The sequence below is a fragment of the Sciurus carolinensis genome, unplaced genomic scaffold (assembly GCF_902686445.1).
Source record: "Sciurus carolinensis unplaced genomic scaffold, mSciCar1.2, whole genome shotgun sequence".
NCBI classification, from domain to species: Eukaryota; Metazoa; Chordata; class Mammalia; order Rodentia; family Sciuridae; genus Sciurus; species Sciurus carolinensis.
In genome coordinates, this window is record NW_025920119.1 from 2,418,896 (window position 1) to 2,437,968 (window position 19,073).

The following is a 19,073-nucleotide window of genomic DNA, read 5'->3' on the forward strand; positions in this document are numbered from 1 at the left end:
TGATACCCTTAGGTCTCTGAGAGCTGCTCACTCTGTTCCTAGCAGGTGTTGGTGGGGAGTTCTCCCATCTCCCTCTTGGCCTTTCCAGAGTGTCTGCGTTGATGTAAGTTCTAGCTGTGTCTGCACCCTCAAGCATATCTTGCTGTCGGCCAGAAGAAAACCCATCCCAAGCCTCGAACAGACGATTGGAAGGACCTGCTGCTTGGAGAGACTTGGACATCCCATTTCTCAATACCAAGGGAGGCTGTTCTACTTTGATTTGGACTGAAACTGAAAGAACAACACAGAGCCAAGCAGGAGTTCCGAGAGAGATCTTTGTGAACCGACATCACTGGGGAAGGAGGGCTCTCCAGCGGTGGGATCCTCCCTGCTCAGTCTGGGTCAACGTTTTCTTTGGTTGGATAATAACCTTGTCTACTGATAAAGTCCAGCCTCGTGACTTGTTGCACAGGATGATAAGCATCACACAGGAGTGGTGGTGGCTTTCTTCTTCTGAACCCCATACTATTCCTTTAGAAATACCACAGGGGAACAAAGCAGGCACTTGAAAGTTTAGTCAACTTAAGAGACTTAACCACTAATTTAAACAGTATGGATCATTGCTCAGTTTCATGTGAGCTGTGGATGTACCCACTTCTGTTGATGGAGAAGCTTGCCTGATCAGCTTCTTGAATCAGCATACTAGCTACTTGGAAACTGCAGGATTCCTTGCCTGGGTTGGTAGCAGCAATCTCCTGTGCATCTGTAAGCATGGCCCTATAATACTGGTGTCACTATTACTCTGTGCTTTCCTCTATGAATACAAGAAGCACACCTGTACAGAGCACCATCTCTCCTCTGCTGTCATTTTAGCTTCTGCCTCATTTTTCAAGAATGCATATTCCAAAATTGTTTTCCTATTGGTTGCAAAGGGAAAGACAGGTTTAATAGGGACAGCAGGAAAGAAAGACCAAGAGGACGGGAGAAGAAGATGGGGTAGAAAACCAACCACAGAGTGTGCATCATATAATGAATTATTAGACAATCTCCAAATATTCAGTAAGACTGATTAAAATTGTGAAATATTCTGTATGAGTTAGCAGTCATCACAATAATGCTGTGTAACAAAAAGCCCCAAATTCAGTGGCTTAAGGTGTTAATTTGTCATTGTTTATAGACTGTGGGCCCATTGGGCAGTCCTTCTGGTCTTCTGGGATTGGTTTTGAGATTTTTCTACTCTTGCCTGAGGTCCACGCACAGGCTTGGCAGGGATTGGTCACTGGTTGGCTGATGTGGTCTGACCTCCGCTAGGAAGTCAGCTCTTCTTTCCCAGATCCTTGGTTCAGAGTGGGCTGGACAGGCTTATTTTTATGCTGGAAGCTGAATTCCAGGAGGGAAAGAAGAAGCATTGAAACTTCTTGAGCCTTCTGCTAATCGTCATATCCACTTTATCCTATAGACCAAAGCAAGTCACAGGGCCACCATGTACATGGGTTGAAAATTAAATTCCCTGAGAGTCCTTGGTTGAGATTTGCCAGGAGGTGGGGAGGAGCAGGCCCTCCCCTGTCCTCGTTGCCCTGCAGGTGGGCAGTCAGCTTTCAGCAGCCTGAGAGCAAGAGAGCCACAGGTCTCGGAGCAGCTCTGGGTTGATATGGTAACCGACCTCCATTAGCTCAAGGAGACTCAAGTCCCCTCCTGGAACTCAGCCTCCAGGGTATAAATCAGCCTGGTGCAGACCACTCTGGAGCCAGGATAGGGAGAAGCAGAGCTGGCATTTTGGAAGGTTGGCCCTCAACAGACTAGATGTCCCTGGTCATATAACAGAGAGAACAGTGGCGCCCATGATCCATCTACGTGTATCTGCCTGGGGCCTCACTTTGCTGCTGTTGCCTGACCTTCTAACTGCCCTTAAGCTGCGGCCTGCTGATGTTCTGGGTTTTGTCTCTGAGCAATGATCTTACTTCCCGAGTCTCCCACTGGAGCCCTGGCTGTCCTGCGGTGTGGGAAATGTGTCCTGCTGAAACATACTCCAATTCAGAGCCAGCATTTTCCTAGGTTGCTCACCCATGGCTGGCACAGCACCTGGCACAGAGTCGTAACTCACTGAAATATTTTAAAATGTTTCCCTTCCTGTGGTAAGAGTATGTCACACAAGATCTGCCTCCTTCACATGTGTCTAAGTCTATAACATGGTGTCGTTAATCACAGGTACACTGTGGGTCGATTCTGAGTGCAATTTAGCTAAGTTTATGAGCACGGAGCTAAACCTGATTTCATGACAAGCCTGAGTGGCCTTTCCCACTGGATTCTGAGGAAATAATTCACATCCTCTCATGGTGAGAAGGCATTTAACATATGTGAACTTTGGAAAGAATATCCCCCGTACAAAAATTGCCCTTCAGGACCTTCAAATAGAAAGTATGGAGCAGCTGTAAGTGAAGATGCAATCAGATCATCTTCACTAAATAATGTGATTTTTAATCATGTGAGTATTTTATGTCTTCTTGTATACAACAGTTCGTGAAGAAGAGGTTGCCATTAAATAAAACAGCACATGACAATGATCAGCAGGCATAATGGTTCTCTCCGTCACACTTGGTTGGGTGCAGAGTTTTCCATGATGCACTGCAAAGACGCGTGATTACTGTGACTAGGGGAAAGCACTTACCGGCACTGCCGCTCTGGAACAATTAGGACATTGAATCAAAAGTAGGAGTGACTCACATGGAGCACGTGCGGTCACCATGCCTAACGAGGCGATTCCTAGTGCTGCTGGCCAATACTCCAGCACAGTTCCTTGAGTGCCCTCTTCTGCAAAGTCCCTTGTGGTGCCTTCTTCTCCTGCAAAGTTCCTCAGGTGTCCTCTTCTCCTGAAAAGTCCCTTGGAGTGCCCTCGTCTTCTGCAAGTCTCTTGGGGTATCCTCTTCTCCAGCAATGTCCCTTGGGGTGTCCTCTTTTTCTGCAAAGGTCTTTGGGGTACCCTCTTCTTCTGAAAGTTTCTTGGGGTAGCCTCTTCTCCTACAAAGTCCCCTGGGGTGTCCTTTTCCTCTACAAAGTTCCTCAGGTGTCCTCTCCTGCAAAGTCCCTTGGGGTGCCCTCTTCTCCTGGAAAATTCCTCAGGTGTCCTCTTCTCCTGCAAAGTCACTTGGAGTGCCCTCTTCTCCTGCAATGTCCCTTGGGGTTTCCTCTTCTCCTGCAAAGATCTTTGGGGTACCCTCTTCTCCTACAAAGTCCCTTGGGCTGTCCTCTTCTCCTGCAAAATTCCTCAGGTGTCCTCTTCTCCTGCAAAGTCCCTTGGGGTGTCCTTTTCTCCTACAAAGTCCCTTGGGGTGTCCTCTTCTCCTAAAAAGTCCCTTGGGGTGTTCTCTTCTCCTACAAAGTCCCTTGGGGTGTCCTTTTCCTCTACAAAGTTCCTCAGGTGTCCTCTTCTCCTGCAATGTCCCTTGGAGTGTCCTCCTCTCCTGCAAAGTTCCTTAGGTGCCCACTGAGCTGAGGAGACCATATGTCAAGGAGTCTTCTCCTTGATGGGCTGGCTCAGCCTCATTTCTGGTGTTTGCCTTCACTACACGAGACACACCCTCTCTATACCTAGGACCCTTAACCAGTCATGAAACATATCGTGCTGGACCAGGTAGCTAAACTGCGAGTACCCTCTGTCTCTCAGCTCCAGGCCCTTTAAGATAGATCACATGTTGCTAGACTTGCTCATGCTATTAGAGGATCCAGAAAACTGAACTTCAGACAGCCAATGAGGAGACCCCTCCATGGGCTTTGTTCACACCTGTCCACATTGCTAGACACTATGTACCTGCTCCATTTCTAGAACCCTGGACCTGTCTTCCCATCCCACCCTGATGGCCCCTGCGTCCCAGGCTCACCTCCACACCTCAGCAGCTCTTTCACAATGGGGCCACATGGGACTCATTTCAGAGTCCTTGAAATGCTGGGCTGTTGCTTGCCTCTACCAGACATTGCCACAAGTGATTCTTAGTACTTTAAGACATCATTTTCATGTTAGATTTTAGCTCCAAGTTTTACAGCAACTTAAGCTTCAACTAAACTGGGTCTTGTTCAGAGTTTCCATATAAAAAAATCACAAAGTGTAAATATTATCAGGCACTTATTACACTCCAGGCCTGTGCTGAGGAGCACATGCACTTGCTCCTGTCTAACCCACATGACAGTCCTGTGAGGAGCGAGCTGCTCTCATTTCACAGCTGACTGCAGCTGGTGCCTGATCAGGCTGGTCTTTAAATCCTTCTTTTAACTAAGCGTGGCATCTTGCTGCTTTACTCCTTGGCTGGTGATCTCAATGAAATGGGTGGAACATGCTCATGTTAGATCTCCACGACAGAGGATTCTTGCCTTCTCACTGACAGCCCCCTTCCTCCCTCACTCTTTATAGAAACTACCTTTCCAGGCATATAGAAGGTATGTCACATGGGTGCCACGGATGGCAGGAGGGAGAGTTGAGCTGGCCGCCTGATCACACAGTGGTCATCCTAACCCAGTCATCTCGCCTCTTAGGAATCGTCCTCTAGGAATGAGTTAGAGAAAGATTGCTAAGGTCTGCATCCTGAGATTCACCCTGACTGCCAGCTCAGACATTCACATTCCTTTATAGAAGAAATGCACGGTTCAAACTAGTATCCCTGGGACTAACTCAGGCTTGGTGAGAGGGCAAGGTTCAATCTGCACCTCTCTCTCCCCATCTCTGCCTCTGTCTCTCTCTCCCACTCCTCCTTCCCGCCCTTCCTCCCCTCCACTTCCTCTGAAGTGCAGCTGGTTGACTCTGTGGGTCTCCACCTGGAGCTACAGGCCTAAAACTGTGCAGCCACGAGGAGGCCAGACCCACATGATGACCGAGATTTAAAATAAGGTTTTATGTGCATCCTGTTCTCTCCCCATTGAAGCCCACCCTGTGTGTGGCTTCTCAGCCTTTGCTGCAGGTTGTGAGAAGCCCTGGTTGAGGGGAGTAAGCTTGACCATGGATTGTCGTGTTTCCTGCATGCCTTGGGAGATCTCCTCCCAGCTCTGCACAGCTACTTCCTGTGGACAGCTCCTCGTACCAGGTGCTTGATTTTCAAATTTGTTTCCCAACAACTGGGGCTAAGCATGGCAGGTTTCCCACATGCTCTGTCCCTGGGTGCTTTGATGTCCCTGTGGGTTCTGTATCCTTCCTCAATGGCATCCTGTGCTGTCGGCATCCACAGACACAGGAAGGTGCAGCTGTGAAGAGCAGCATGCTGGCTTCTGATAAATCCTACAGGAGACCTGTGTGTGTGTGAACAGATGGCCATTTCTTTGATGGAAGCTGTGGGAAGTTCTTGGCTTATGTTGAAGGAGAAATTTTCAGAAGTTATGAATCTTCCGAGGCTAAAATCATATGCAGTCTAATGGGTCGCTCAGATGCGCAGTCTTTGTGGACTCAAGCAAACAGAACAAAGTGGATCTGAGTCTCTCATTCTCCACTTGATTTTGGAGGCAAACACTTACTAAATGGAATAGCCAGCTGATTTACCCAAACTACAAATAATTTGCTTACTCTTTCTCTCAAAATCCCTGCTGTCCCTTTTCCATCTCTGTTTCTGTGTGTCTGTCTCCATCTCTCTCACATACACTCACAGAGAAAGGAGAATCTGAACACGTTAAATCTGTCAGTTATGAAATCAGTTGAACACAGTGACTTACACTGTCAGGTTGGCGATCTCAAGGCCAGGTTTTCCGTTCCCTTCACTGTTTCATCTACAGTTCTGACAAAACCTCCCTCCTGGCTCAAACCTCAGCTGGGCTCCTCTCAGATCTTCTCAACCAGGCCCATGAGAACTGCCAACTCAGCACAGATCCTCTGTCCAGCCCTACCCTGAGACACTTGAGTAAACTCAGGCCCAGTTCCTCTCAGCTCAAGGCCCTGTCCCCAGAAGGACAGGAGGTCTTGAGGTCCTCACAGAAAAGATCAGCACCACTCAGCATCCTGCTCCTTCTAGCAGGATCCTGACCACAGGCCCCTGCCTCCCCTTGTCGTGGAGCCTTTTCTTCAGAAAACTCGCCATTGTAAACTCCTCTTCTGCCCCTTTGAAATGAAAATCTTCTCCTAGCCTCCTCCAGTTTTGCAACCCAGGAATATCTCTTTCCAGGACCATGGAACAGTCCCTTTAAAGTAATCCTCTGTCTCGGTGAGAGGGGAGAAGCAGATCTGGACAAGCTCCATTTAGCAAACACAGGTGTCCCAAGCCCACCCAACTCCTGCCTAAGCTTCTTGCTGGTTTTGCTTAGTACACCCCAGGATGGAAAAGCCGCCTGCCTTTGTCTCAGTGGAACTGAGCTCGGTGCAGACTGCAATCCCTCTCCCCTGCCTCAGTAGTGTGAGTCAAACTAGTCTCACCAGTGGTAACAAGTGCCAGCTTTGCTTGGACGCTCACCACGTAGTCAGAGCTCAGAGGACCGTTGCTAAGTAAGTGAACTCCTGAGTGAATGCTTCCTGGAAGAGATGAGCTGGTTCCTCGTAAGAAAACTGCCAGATGCCAGGTGCATAAGCCAGGCTCAATAGACAGCAGTGAATGAGGGAATGGAGGTGCAGCCCTGGACCCGGGCCTGGGTCTGTCTTTGTCAGGAAGTCTCAGCGACCTTGGGAGTCCATGCTGCTTCCCTGGATTTTGTCTCCAGGCTGAGATAACAGTGCTTTCTCAATGGCCCCTGGTGCCCCTTCCAGCTGTGGCTTTATGGGAGTCAAAGTTCTGCCGCTCTGCTGGTCATGGCTGACTGCAGGTCCACAAGAGAAGCCCCGGAGCTCCAGGTTCCCTGCAGAGCAGCCCCTGGTCTGGGGGCTTCCAGGCTCCACCACCCTCTCTGATGTCTCCTCATCCAGGGCAGAGCATGGCTGGTGTTCTGCTTGTCCTTGGGATGTTTGAGTTAATGGATTGCTCAGACTTACTTATTTGTCAACCACACACTTGATGATGAGCTTCATTTGGCTTCCTAGCTTCCCAAACGAACACGGGGGTCTCACTAATGACAATGATACACCTGTGGTTTTGGGGCATTTTCTTCTCTCCAGCTGAGGAGCACATGTTCCTTGCCAATCGTCAGCCAGCGGGGTAACGCTGGAGAAGGATGGTTTGTAGAGAGAGCAGGGGCTGGCCTCATCATGCAGGGGTCAGTTCTGAAGAGGGACTTCAGAGCTCTGGTGCTGCGGATTCTGCTGCTGTTGAAGCCCTCTCAGGACAGGGGTCAGGAGATCTGTGTGGCCAGACAACACTTAGGAGTGACTCTCAGGTGAGCATGACTGAGACCAGGGCAGAGGTCAGTGGGCTGATTACCAAAGAGAAGGAAAGGTGTGGGCAGCTAACCCCAAGGACCTCAGGGGAGGGGAAGGGTGGCCCTTTCTGATACAAGCAATCAACACAAGCAAGGAAATGCCTTTGGTCAGGTAGATCTGAGAAGAGAGGAAAGCTAAAATCTCTAAGGGGTGAGACACCCCACCCTCAGGCACCAGGTCTGGGCCCCTCCTCTCCAGAAGAGTGTTTCTTTCTCTCTCTTTATTTGTTCTATCTCTTAAATAAACTCTACTTTCTGTTCTTGCCTCGGCATTGCTCAGGAGTATAATCTTCCACATAGGGGAAACAAGGACCAGATCCTGATTTTCAAAATCAGTATCAAAATCATCCTGTCATGGAGGTGAGGCCAGGGGCTACTCCTCAGGCCCTGGGTCTCCGTATTCATGATCCACTAGACGTCTGACCTTGGACAAGTTAACTCTCACACTTTTGACCTCAGAATTTTCATATAAATATGTGAAATAAAATACTGTATGAGAGGATTCTGGAACACTTGTGTACAATCACCTGTGTCTGGCCCATCATGGCTGATGTCCAATAATATTAGCTCATTTCCCAAATTCTCAACTGTGGAGAAGGGTCACAGGAGTAGATATATCAGGAACTAAGTTAGAGCTTCTCAGGGATAGAGGAATATTGCTATGTTCAAAGTTTCTATTGCTTATTATAGTAGTATATTTTTTATTCCTAGGAAAAGGTTGCTAAGTTAATATTAAAATGTGTCAATGCAGATTGAAGGGAATATGCTTTATGCTTTCTTTCCTGAGGTTACAGATCTTTACAAAATTCAAATCTTCAAGATGTTGGCTCAAGAAGATGCTGGTGAGAGTGCCAGGCCTCTGCAGGCCCTGTGCGAGCTGCAGGGTTGGCAATCCGTTTCTCTCCGGCTGGGACTTTTGAGACGACCATCTTAAAGAGGACTTAGGAAGTGGGAGACCCTTCCGGAAGTGAGAGGAGTGCTTTCTTGCTCTCGATTTCACAGGTAAAACCTCCTGGATGACCGACCCTTACTGCTCAGGTGAAGTCCCTGGGAGGTGAAGCTTTCCAAAACTCTGTGAAGTTGTATAGTTTGAAATTTTTCTGGAATTGGTTTACTGTACTTCATGAAAGAGTATCTGTGAGTTAACTGTTTTAAACCCCCCCCCATTTCTTTTTAAATGAAGGATTCACGTACTCAGAACTGGCATCAAGCATTAGTATTATTTAGATGTATTTTATGCAAATAGTTTTTATGCCTACTTGCCTTATTGAAATGTAGTCCTCATCAATTCTTCTTCCAGGATTTATTTTTTTATTGGTGCTGGGCATTGAGCCCAGGGCTTAGCATGTGCTCTGCCACTGGGCTACTCCCCGGCCCCCCTTCTGGTTACTATGTAAAGGTATTTACACAAGACTCCTCTGCATCTGTTCCCCTCATATAAACAGTTCTTTTATTCAAAATATGAGGCTACAGGGAGAAATGCTTTAATGAACAAGACGGTTGATGTTGGTCAGTTCAACGCTGCCCTGGTGGTTCTCTCCAAGATGGTGGATCCCAGGTGATCAAGGTGATGGTGATGATTTTGATGAAGATGGTAATGGTGACATGAATGTTGATAATGATGGTGAGAACAAGTAGGTGACAAGGAGGTTAAGGCAGCTTCAAGTGATTTGATATCAAATATCTGTCATGTATCAATCAGGAGAGAATAGCAGGTGCGACTCATGGTTCTGGTGAACAGAGCTATCTACCTCACATGGGACCCTGTTGAAGTGCAAATTCATGGACCCCACAGCAAGACCATAGGAGTATAGTAGTATCATGTAGTATCTAATGGTGTGGTATTTGGGATGCCACTGATCCCAGGAAGTGGGTTTCATTGAACCTTCAGTGTTTCTCATGCAAGTTGAAGGCAGAGAAGCAGTGGCTATGTTGATGTGCTGACCAACCCATGTGTCAAGTGTCAAGGCTTATTTCTTGGTCACATCACGGGGTGTAATGTGAGTCAGCAACGGGTATCATTAGGGACCAGGGCTGAGTGAGCAGCCTTCGATGGAATCCTGCTGGTGGCCTTGGCAGAAGAAAATAAAAGAGGCAAAGTCTGACTTGGCTCTCAAACTTCCAGGGACCACCTCTCCTGGTCACTGATAGGACAACTGAGCACTGGAATCTGCAGGCCTGGGCCACTTGCTGGTGGGGATATGTTCTGAAAATGTGCCGTGGGGGAATTTCCTCTTGGTGGGAATGCCGTAGAGAGAACTTGCACAAACAGCCACAGCTTCACTGGGCAATAGAGTCTTCCAGGAGATTTCAAGATGGCAGACTAGAAGGCGGCTGCATTTCATGTTGCTCCAGGACGCAGGATTCAAAAGAGGAGATACTGAGAGACTTGGGACCAACTCAAAGCTGCCAGGTGAGTCTCTCCCATTGGGGAGGCGTCCCGGATGGGGCGGTAGTCTCGGAACACAGGGAACTTTGTGAAGTAGAGTTGCCCGGCGAGATGCCCCTCCCCCGCTGAAGCAGTAAACACAGACAACTGGGATCATCATAGAGGTGGCAGCTCAGCACAGCGCTTGGACTCGGAGCAACCACTGGGGCTCCGGGCGGCTGCCTGAGGAGGAGCTGAGTGGCAAGCTGTTTGGACTCAGAGCGATCGCTTCTGAACACCGGGGGGTTGCCCAGAGGAAGAGGAGGAACGTGGCGGGTCACTTGGTCTAGGAGTGACTGCATCAGAGCTACAGGCAGTTGCCAGAGGAGGAGCTGCGTGGTGAGCTGTTTGGACTCAGAGTGACTGCTTTTGAACACCGGGGGCTTGCCCAGAGGAAGAAGAGAAACGCGGCGGCTCACTTGGTCTAGGAGTGACTGCATCAGAGCCACAGGTGGTTGCCAGAGGAGGAGGCGAGTGGTGAGTTTTTTGGACTCAAAGCGACCGCTCCTGAACACTGGTGGCCTGCCTGGAGGAGGAGCGCGTTGGGTCACTTGGTCTCCGAGCGACCACTCGTGAACACCCGGGGGGCTACCCTGAGGAGGAGGAGGAACAGGGCAGGTCACTTAGACTCGGGAGTGACTGCCTAGGGCTACGGGCGGTTGACGGGAGGAGGAGACGCAAAGTAAGTTGCTTGGACTCCTAGTGAATGCGTCGGAACACCGGGCGGCTGTCTGGAGGAAGAGGTGTGTGGCGGGTCTCTGGGACTCGGAGCTATTGTACGGGGCTCCAGGTGGCGGCTCAGAGGAGGGGCTGCATAGCCAGGCAATTAGGTGCAGCGCAGGGTCCCGGGACCTAGGCGGCTTCTTGGTGAAAGAGCTGCACAGAGACACGCTTAGGGCGGAGCGCAGTTTCCAGGACTACGGGCAGACTCTCTGAGGAGAGGCAGACTAAGGAGACTTGTCTGTGAAGGGTGAGGCTCCCAGGCCCAGGAGGTAGGTCTGGGCCCCTGGGAACATTGCAGAGGAAGACAGCCCAGCCCAGGCGGTAGTTGTAGATTGAGGGGAACCTCTAGGAGGGGAACTGACTAGCGAGACCTCCCCACCAGGTGAGTTTTCCCCGCCGGGTGAGGTTTTCCCACAAGGACAGTACAGAGACATAGGCACAAACAGGCCTTACCTCAGCCTGCAGCCTAGTTCCCCTTTGGATGACCATTGGTCAACACGTGGAGACACCTCTGCCCACTATCAGGGAATATACACCACCTGAGGGTCACCAAACCTAGAGAGGCAGCTTTCTTGTGCAGCACCGCATTATCAACTTCCTCCAAGACATCAGGCTACTGAAGGGTAAGAGGGGATATACTAGCAATCTTCAGGGAAATTATAAGTCAATAGAGGAAATCTGCAATATCTTAATGATCCACTGATTCCTGAACAATATGAGAAAACCAGGGAAGAAAATGCCCCAAACAAATGTAGATGTTACATCAATAAAATCCAACGACAGCATGGCAGAAGAAATCACAGAAAGGGAGTTCAGAATGTACATAATTAAAATGATCAGGGAAGCAAACGATGAGATGAAAGAGCAAATGCTGGCATTGAATGATGAGATGAAAGAGCAAATGCAGGCATTGAATGATCGCACTAATTGAAAGTTAAAAGAGCAAATACAAGAAGCAGAAGATCATTTCAATAAAGAGTTAGAGATATTGAAAAAAAACCAAACAGAAATCCTTGAAATGAAGGAAACAATAAACCCAATTAAGAACTCCATAGAAAGTATAACCAATAGGATAGAACACCTGGAAGACAGAACCTCAGATATTGAAGAAAAAATATTTAACCTTGAAAACAAAGTTGAAAAAACAGAGAAGATAGTAAGAAATCATGAACAGAATCTCCAAGAACTATGGGATATCATGAAAAGGCCAAATTTGAGAATTATTGGGATTGAGGAAGGCTTAGAGAAAGAAACCAAAGGAATGAACAATCTAGTCAATGAAATAATATCAGAAAATTTCCCAAATCTGAAGAATGAAATGGAAAATCAAGTTCAAGAGGCTTATAGGACTCCAAATGCACAAAATTACAACAGACCCACAACAAGGCGCATTATAATGAAAATACCTAACATACAAAATAAAGACAGGATTTTAAAGGCTGTGAGAGAAAAGAACCAAATTACATTAGGGGGAAACCAATACGGATATCAGCAGATTTTTAAATCCAGACCCTAAAAACTAGAAGAGCCTGGAACAACAATTTTCAAGCTCTGAAAGAAAATGGATGCCAACCAAGAATCTTATACCCAGCAAAACTTACCTTCAAATTTGATGATGAAATAAAATCATTCCACAATAAACAAAAGCTAAAAGAATTTACAAAAAGAAAGCCAGCATTACAGAACATTCTCGGCAAAATATTCCATGAGGAAGAGATAAAAAACAAAGAAGCAAATCAGCAAAGGGAGGAATTATCCTAAAGGAACTGTCAAATAAAGGAGGAACCAAGTTGTGTCAAAAAAATAAATAAATAAATAAAATTTTAAAAATGAACCAAATGACCGGGAATACAAATCCTATCTCAATAATAACCCTGAATGTTAATGGACTGAATTCATCAATAAAAAGACATAGACTGGCAGATTGGATTAAAAAGAAAGATCCAACAATATGTTGCGTGCAAGAGACTAACCTCATAGAAAGAGATACCCATAGACTAAATGTGAAAGGATGGGGAAAAACATACCATGCACATGGACTCAGCAAAAAAGCTGGAGTATCCATCCTCATTTCAGATAATGTGGACTTCAAGCCAAAGTTAGTCAGAAGGGATAAAGAAAGACATTCATACTGCTTAAGGGAAACATAAATCAGCAAGATATAACAATCATAAACATCTATGCCCCAAACAGTAGTTCATCCATGTATGTCAAACAAATCCTTCTCAATTTTAGAAACCAAAGAGACCATAACACAATAGGGAATTAAAGGGAAACGAATAGGAAGAGAAGAACTCAAACTATCCCTATTTGCTGATGATATGATTATATACTTAGAGGAACCAGGAAATTCCACCAGAAAACTTTTAGATCTCATAAGTGAATTCAGTAAAGTGGTGGGATATAAGATCAATGCACATAAATCTAATGCATTTTTATACATAAGTGATGAATCTTCAGAAAGAGAAATTAGGAAAACTACCCCATTCACAATAGCATCGAAAAAAATAAAATACTTGGGAATCAATCTCACAAAGGAGGTGAAAGACCTCTACAATGAGAACTACAGAACACTAAAGAAAGAAATTAAAGAAAATCTCAGAAGATGGAAAGATCTCCCATGTTCTTGGATAGGAAGAATTAATATTGTCAAAATGGCCATACTACCTAAAGTGCTATACAGATTCAATGCAATTCCAATTAAAATCCCAATGATGTACCTTACAGAAGTAGAGCAAGCAATTATGAAATTCATCTGGAAGAAAAAAAAAACCCAGAATAGCTAAAGCAATCCTTGGTAGAAAGAGTGAAGCAGCGGGTATCGCAATACCAGATCTTCAACTCTACTACAAAGCAATAGTAACAAAAATGGCATGGTATTGGTACCAAAATGGAAAGGTGGTTCAATGATACAGAATAGAGGACACGGACACAAACCCAAATAAATACAATTTTCTCATACTAGAAAAAGGGGCCAGAAATATGCAATGGAGAAAAGATAGCTTCTTCAACAAATGGTGCTGGGAGAATTGGAAATCCATATGCAACAGAATGAAACTAAACCCATATCTCTCACCATGCATGAAACTAAACTCAAAATGGATTAAGGACCTCGGAATAAGACCAGAGAACTTGAATATTATAGATGAAAAAGTAGGTCCAGGGCTTCAACATGTTGGCTTAGGACCACACTTCCTCAACAGTATTCCCATAGCACAAGGAATAAAAACGAGAATCAATAATTGGGATGAGTTTAAAGAAGTGAATGCCTGATTCATGCAAAAATCTTTAACCCATTGCCTTGGAAATGAGAAACCCACTCACCATAGTTGCTCTAAACATTAAATGTGCATTTTCCTGAGAGGAAATGCCAGTTTTTGATGATTTTGTGATGGTGATGGTATCTCTGCATGCATTTGCATGTGTGTGTGTGTGCGCGGGATTGAGAGAGAGACAGAGAGAGAGAGAGAGAGAGAGAGAGAGAGAGAGAGAGAGAGAGATTGTGAGAGAATATGTTTCCTGGCTCTTACGAAACATAGGTAATGTATTTTTATTTTTTCTTGTGTGTTCTGAAGGGATTATTTCCAGTAACTGAAAAGAAAGCCCTAGCCCTATCTACATGACCTGTCTCTAACAATGTCTTTTAAATGTTTTTCTTTTATTTTGCGAATGTAAGTGGAACTATTATTTCCCCACCTGTAAATATGATCATATATTGTTACTCAAAATATAAAATGGGAGAAAGTGGATGTTCCTTGATAGAACAGAGGCAGAGGTTCACTCCTTCCTCACGTTGTCGCTTCTTATCATTGGTGCTTTCAACCATGCAGATGTCAAAATCTGAGACTTCACTACACTACTGCTTCATGCCCACCAACTTTCAGCTTTAGTACAATCAAATCTAACACCGAAGTATACTAGTATCAAAGGTCTTTAAGGGCATTTATTCATGTATTATTATAAGAGAAATAGTTGAAAATTATGTAGCATACTGACTGTGAAGCTAAATGTTTGTACTGGGATGTCTATAGACAGGTGAATGAGAATCAAGAGTATATTACTTTAAGTTTTCAATAGAAGTTCCTCACCGGAGTATGTTATGCAGTTTCACCATGGTTTTACAGGTGAAATACAGAGTTTCACATCAAAGGAAGATGCAATCCATAAATGGACAGACCAATGGAAATTTCTTTTCCCTTTGAACCAGGGGAGTGTGGGGAGCCTTTTTTACAATTTATTTTCCTATTTCCACAGTATCATGTTTGCTTATCTGACCTCTCCGTTATAATATACTATCTCTGAGGAAAGAAAGTGAGGCTGCATCTTACATGGTATCCTCACTGCTTACTATGTGGTCTAACGAAGCAGTTATTGAATGAATGAAGCTCACAGGAAACATCAATGGAGAAACCAGATGGTATACTGATTAAGAATGCAAGCTTTGCAGTCATAGTGTGTCGGCTTTGTTTTGTCTTAACCAATTATCTGATGGTCAGACTTAGCAATTTTCCACATTAGGAAAATGGGAAAAGCACAAGAATACTTATGTTCACAGGATAGTCTTCAGGAGTATGCCATGATATCTAACAAGTGTCCCTAAGAAGTACTCAATAAACGTTAGATGAATTTTTGGGTAAGTAAAAAAACATACAAGTGTTATTTAAAAGAATCCCACAATCATCCCAAAGTGTATATATTACCTTCGATGCCAGAAATTCTTGGTAGGGAGATAAGTCCATTGTTGGGGAGCTTTTACAATTTGGTCTCGAAGAAACTGAAACTTTTGACAGCTCTGATGGCTTTGATGTGAAACTCTGTATTTCACCTGTAAAACCATGTAAGCTTTAGTACAATCAAATCTAACACCGAAGTATACTAGTATCAAAGGTCTTTAAGGGCATTTATTCATGTATTATTATAAGAGAAATAGTTGAAAATTATGTAGCATACTGACTGTGAAGCTAAATGTTTGTACTGGGATGTCTATAGAGAGGTGAATGAGAATCAAGAGTATATTACTTTAAGTTTTCAATAGAAGTTCCTCACCGGAGTATGTCATGCAGTTTCACCAATACTAACAAAAGATTCTGAAATACTCATGAATCTGTGAATATCACATAAGGGGAAAATTCGACATGCGCCCATATGTGATGGGTCACAGTCAAAAGAAGGTGTCAACGGTGTGGCACATGCCTGTAATCTCAGCCGCACAGATAGCCAAGTCAGGAGAATTGGTAGTTAAAGGCCAGCCAATTGAGTGAGGCCCTAAGAAACTTAGCAGAACCCTGTCTCAAAATATAGTGTAAAAAGGTAAAGGAGCTGGGGATGTGAGGCAGTAGTTATGTGCCCCTTGGTTCCACTCCCAGTACCAGAAAAATGAAGGTGTATACAAATACTGCATAAGATTTCATCAGAGACTGGGGATGTAACTCAGTGGCACAGTGCTTGCCTAGCATGTGCAAGGTCCTCAGTTCAAGACTCGCAACTGCAGAAAACACAACAACAAAGGAAGAAAAAGGATGCACCCCATCCTAAATATCAAGCAACGTGAATCAGAAATGAAGAGTCTCACTTATACCTCAATTATAGCCAAAGTCATAAATTGTACCCCTAAATTTGTTTCATCAAGTTAAGGTTCAGTGCTGCATTAGGGATGTGGACTGCCAACCCTGGTGTGATTGCTCTGCAGACCTGATTTGGTAGCACACCCTTGTGGACATGTACTTTGTTTTTTTCTTTCCTGGGCTATGTCTGAGAACAAGTCAGATTCCTCATGACACCTGGCATGTCAAACATTCTCAGATCTGAAAAGTTGGGTGTTGTAATTCATGTCATTCTTTTTCTGATGACTGTGAATACAAAACCACACCTCCTAAACTTTGATGAGATGAATGTGAGTGTGCTGACCAGAAGTGAGCAACAGAGAACAGGCAGAGCTCCCCTTCCTCATCTTCTGTGTGGTCACGCCCTGGCTCAGTCCCATTCAGCCTGCAGGGACTTGAGGTCGACTGGAAAATCTCTGGATCAATGGCAAACACTGCAGCAGCAGCCACCTCTTTCTTCCCTTGCCTTCTTCACAGGTCCTAAAACGAAAAATAGATATTCATCAGTCACTGTAAATGAGAGCACACATGGACCACAGAGTGAGAGACTAAGGCATTTCCAGGATCTGTCTGCAGCCTGCTGGTTGCACTCTGAGTGAGAGGGGAAAGTCAAGGGATGTTTGAGCAGAGGAAGCCCATCTATTCTTAAAAGGAACATTCTGGCTGTTGATAAACATGGGAGTAACTAAAGCCTGACAAGGGGCCAAGTCAGGACCACTGGCACAACCTACTGGGGGGTTGAGCCAGCCTTCCTTAGGAGATGGCTTTCAATCTGAGCTGGTCATATATGAAGCAAGCTGTCTCAGGTGGTGGTAAGCAAGTCCCTGAGTCAATGGAACCATGGGGGATGGGTTACTGAGTAGGGAAGTTGTGCCATCAGTACTCAAGCGTATGAGAGGACTTGGGTTAGACAATTCTCCAAGTCTCTTACAAAAGGAGATAATGAGGTTGAGGGAGATCAGCTGAAGGGACTATTTTCCCAGAGTAGGGATACCTGACCACCTGGGACAATAAGGAGGTGTTCAGTGGTGGAAATGTGGGAGAGGCACTGCTGAGTGAATGAACAGCTTGAGCCAAGCTCCAGAGGTGAACAAACAGGGTCTTTGGGGAATCTAGCGCACCAACAGGGAAATGGTATATGGAGGACCGAGATGAGATGAAGTTAAGAAGAGCTGAAGGACCTCATAGGCGAGAGCTCCCATGTGGCCTGGTGATACTGAGAGAAAACATCGCCAGCCCTTGTTGAGGAGGCAAAAGAGAGACTGTAGGACCCAAAGAAGGTGGATCTGACTACTTGTTTCCCCTAAACAGCTTTCTTTTTTTTCCCTCACACCTTGGTCACCAATTTGTGAGGGCTCACCTGCCCAATATTCACTGTGCTCACTGCCCAACTTTCCACTGGAAAATATATCCAGAAATGGCTTCCTAACAAGCAACAACATAAATATAAGCCCATGAGTGTGTGAGGCCCCGGATCTGGGGGCTGTTTTGTGACTTCACCGTAAGAAGTTGGGAACAGACAATTGTGGGGAGGACCACGATTTGATGGAAGAGAACTATGCTCATGAGATGCCACAAGATGGAGTCCCTTCCTTCCGTCAGCTCAAAGCCCCTCCAGAAGCACCAGCCCTGGAACACCCAGTGCTCAGAACCCGATGAAATCATCTTTAGGCAACAATGGTACTTGGGCCTTCTGAAGGCTCCTATTGGGGAACGGATTCTTGGGGAAGTTGATTCTTTCCCGAGCCATGGTCCTGGTAAGAAATCTCAACGGTACGGATTCTCAAATGGCAAACCTGGGAAACCTGCTCTGGCATGTTAAATGTACATTTCCCTGAGAGGAAAGGCCAGTTTTTGATGATTTTGTGGTGGTGATGGTATCTCTGCATGCATGTCCTTGTGTGTGTGTGTGTGTGTGTGGGATTGATAGAGATAGAGAGAGACAGAGAGAGAGAGAGAGAGAGAGAGAGAGAGAGAGAGAGAGAGAGAGAGAGAGAGAGAGACAGAGAGAGACAGAGACAGAGAGAGACAGAGAGAGAGAGAATGGTTGTGAGAAAATGTGATCCGTGGCTCTCACAAAACATAGGTAATTTATTTTTATTCTTTCCTGTGTGTGCTCAAGTGATTAGGTCCAATAACTGAAAAGAAAACCCTAGCCCTATCTACATGACCTGTCTCTAGCAATGCCTTTTAAAACTTTTTCTTTTATTTTGGGAATGTAAGTGGAACCTTTTTTTCCCCATATGTAAATATGATCTTATATTGTAACTCGAAATATAAAACGGGAAAAAGTGGATGTTCCTTGATAGAATGGAGGTAGAGGTTCACTCATTCCTGATGTTTTCACTTCTTATCATTGGTGCTTTCAACCATGCAGATGTCTAAAGTCTGAGACTTCACTACAACAATGCTTCATGCCCACCAACTTTCAGTCCTTGCTTACCTCGATTTCAAAGGAAGAAGGAATCCATAAATGGACAGATCAATGGAAATTTCTTTTCCATTATGAACCAGGGGAGTGGGGGGAGGCTTTTTTAAATTTATTTTCCTATGTGCACAGTATCATGTTTGCTTTTTTGCCCTCTCCATTATAATATAATATCCCTGAGGAAAGAAAGTGAGGCTGCATCTTACATGGTATCCTCACTGCTTACTATGTGGTCTAATGAGGCACTTAGTGAATGAATGACGCTCATAGGAAACATCAAGGGAGAAAGCAGATGGTATACTGATTAAGAATGCAAGTTTTGCAGTCATAGTGTGTCAGCTTGAATTTGTCTTAAGCAATTATTTGATGGTCAGACTTAGCAAATTTCCTCATTAGTAAAATGGGAATTGCACAAGAATACTATGTTCACAGGATAGTCCTCAGAATTGTGCCATGACACCTAACAAGTATCCCTAAGAAGTAGTCAATAAATGTTAGATGAATTTTTTGGTCAGTAGAAAAACATATAGCAGTATTTTAAAACAATCCCTCAATCATCCCAAAGTGTACATTTTACCTTCGATGCCAGAACCAA

General features: G+C 45.1%; 1 long non-coding RNA gene across 1 annotated transcript in view; it reads right to left on the reverse strand.

The window, feature by feature from the left end:
- The window catches only part of LOC124973634 (uncharacterized), a 172,952-nt gene extending 157,753 nt beyond the window's left edge, over nucleotides 1-15,199 (reverse strand). The window contains exon 1 of the long non-coding RNA XR_007106690.1: nucleotides 15,148-15,199. This is a non-coding gene — a long non-coding RNA (uncharacterized LOC124973634). The remainder of the gene's footprint in view (nucleotides 1-15,147) is intronic.
- Nucleotides 15,200-19,073: the final 3,874 nt, after the last annotated feature.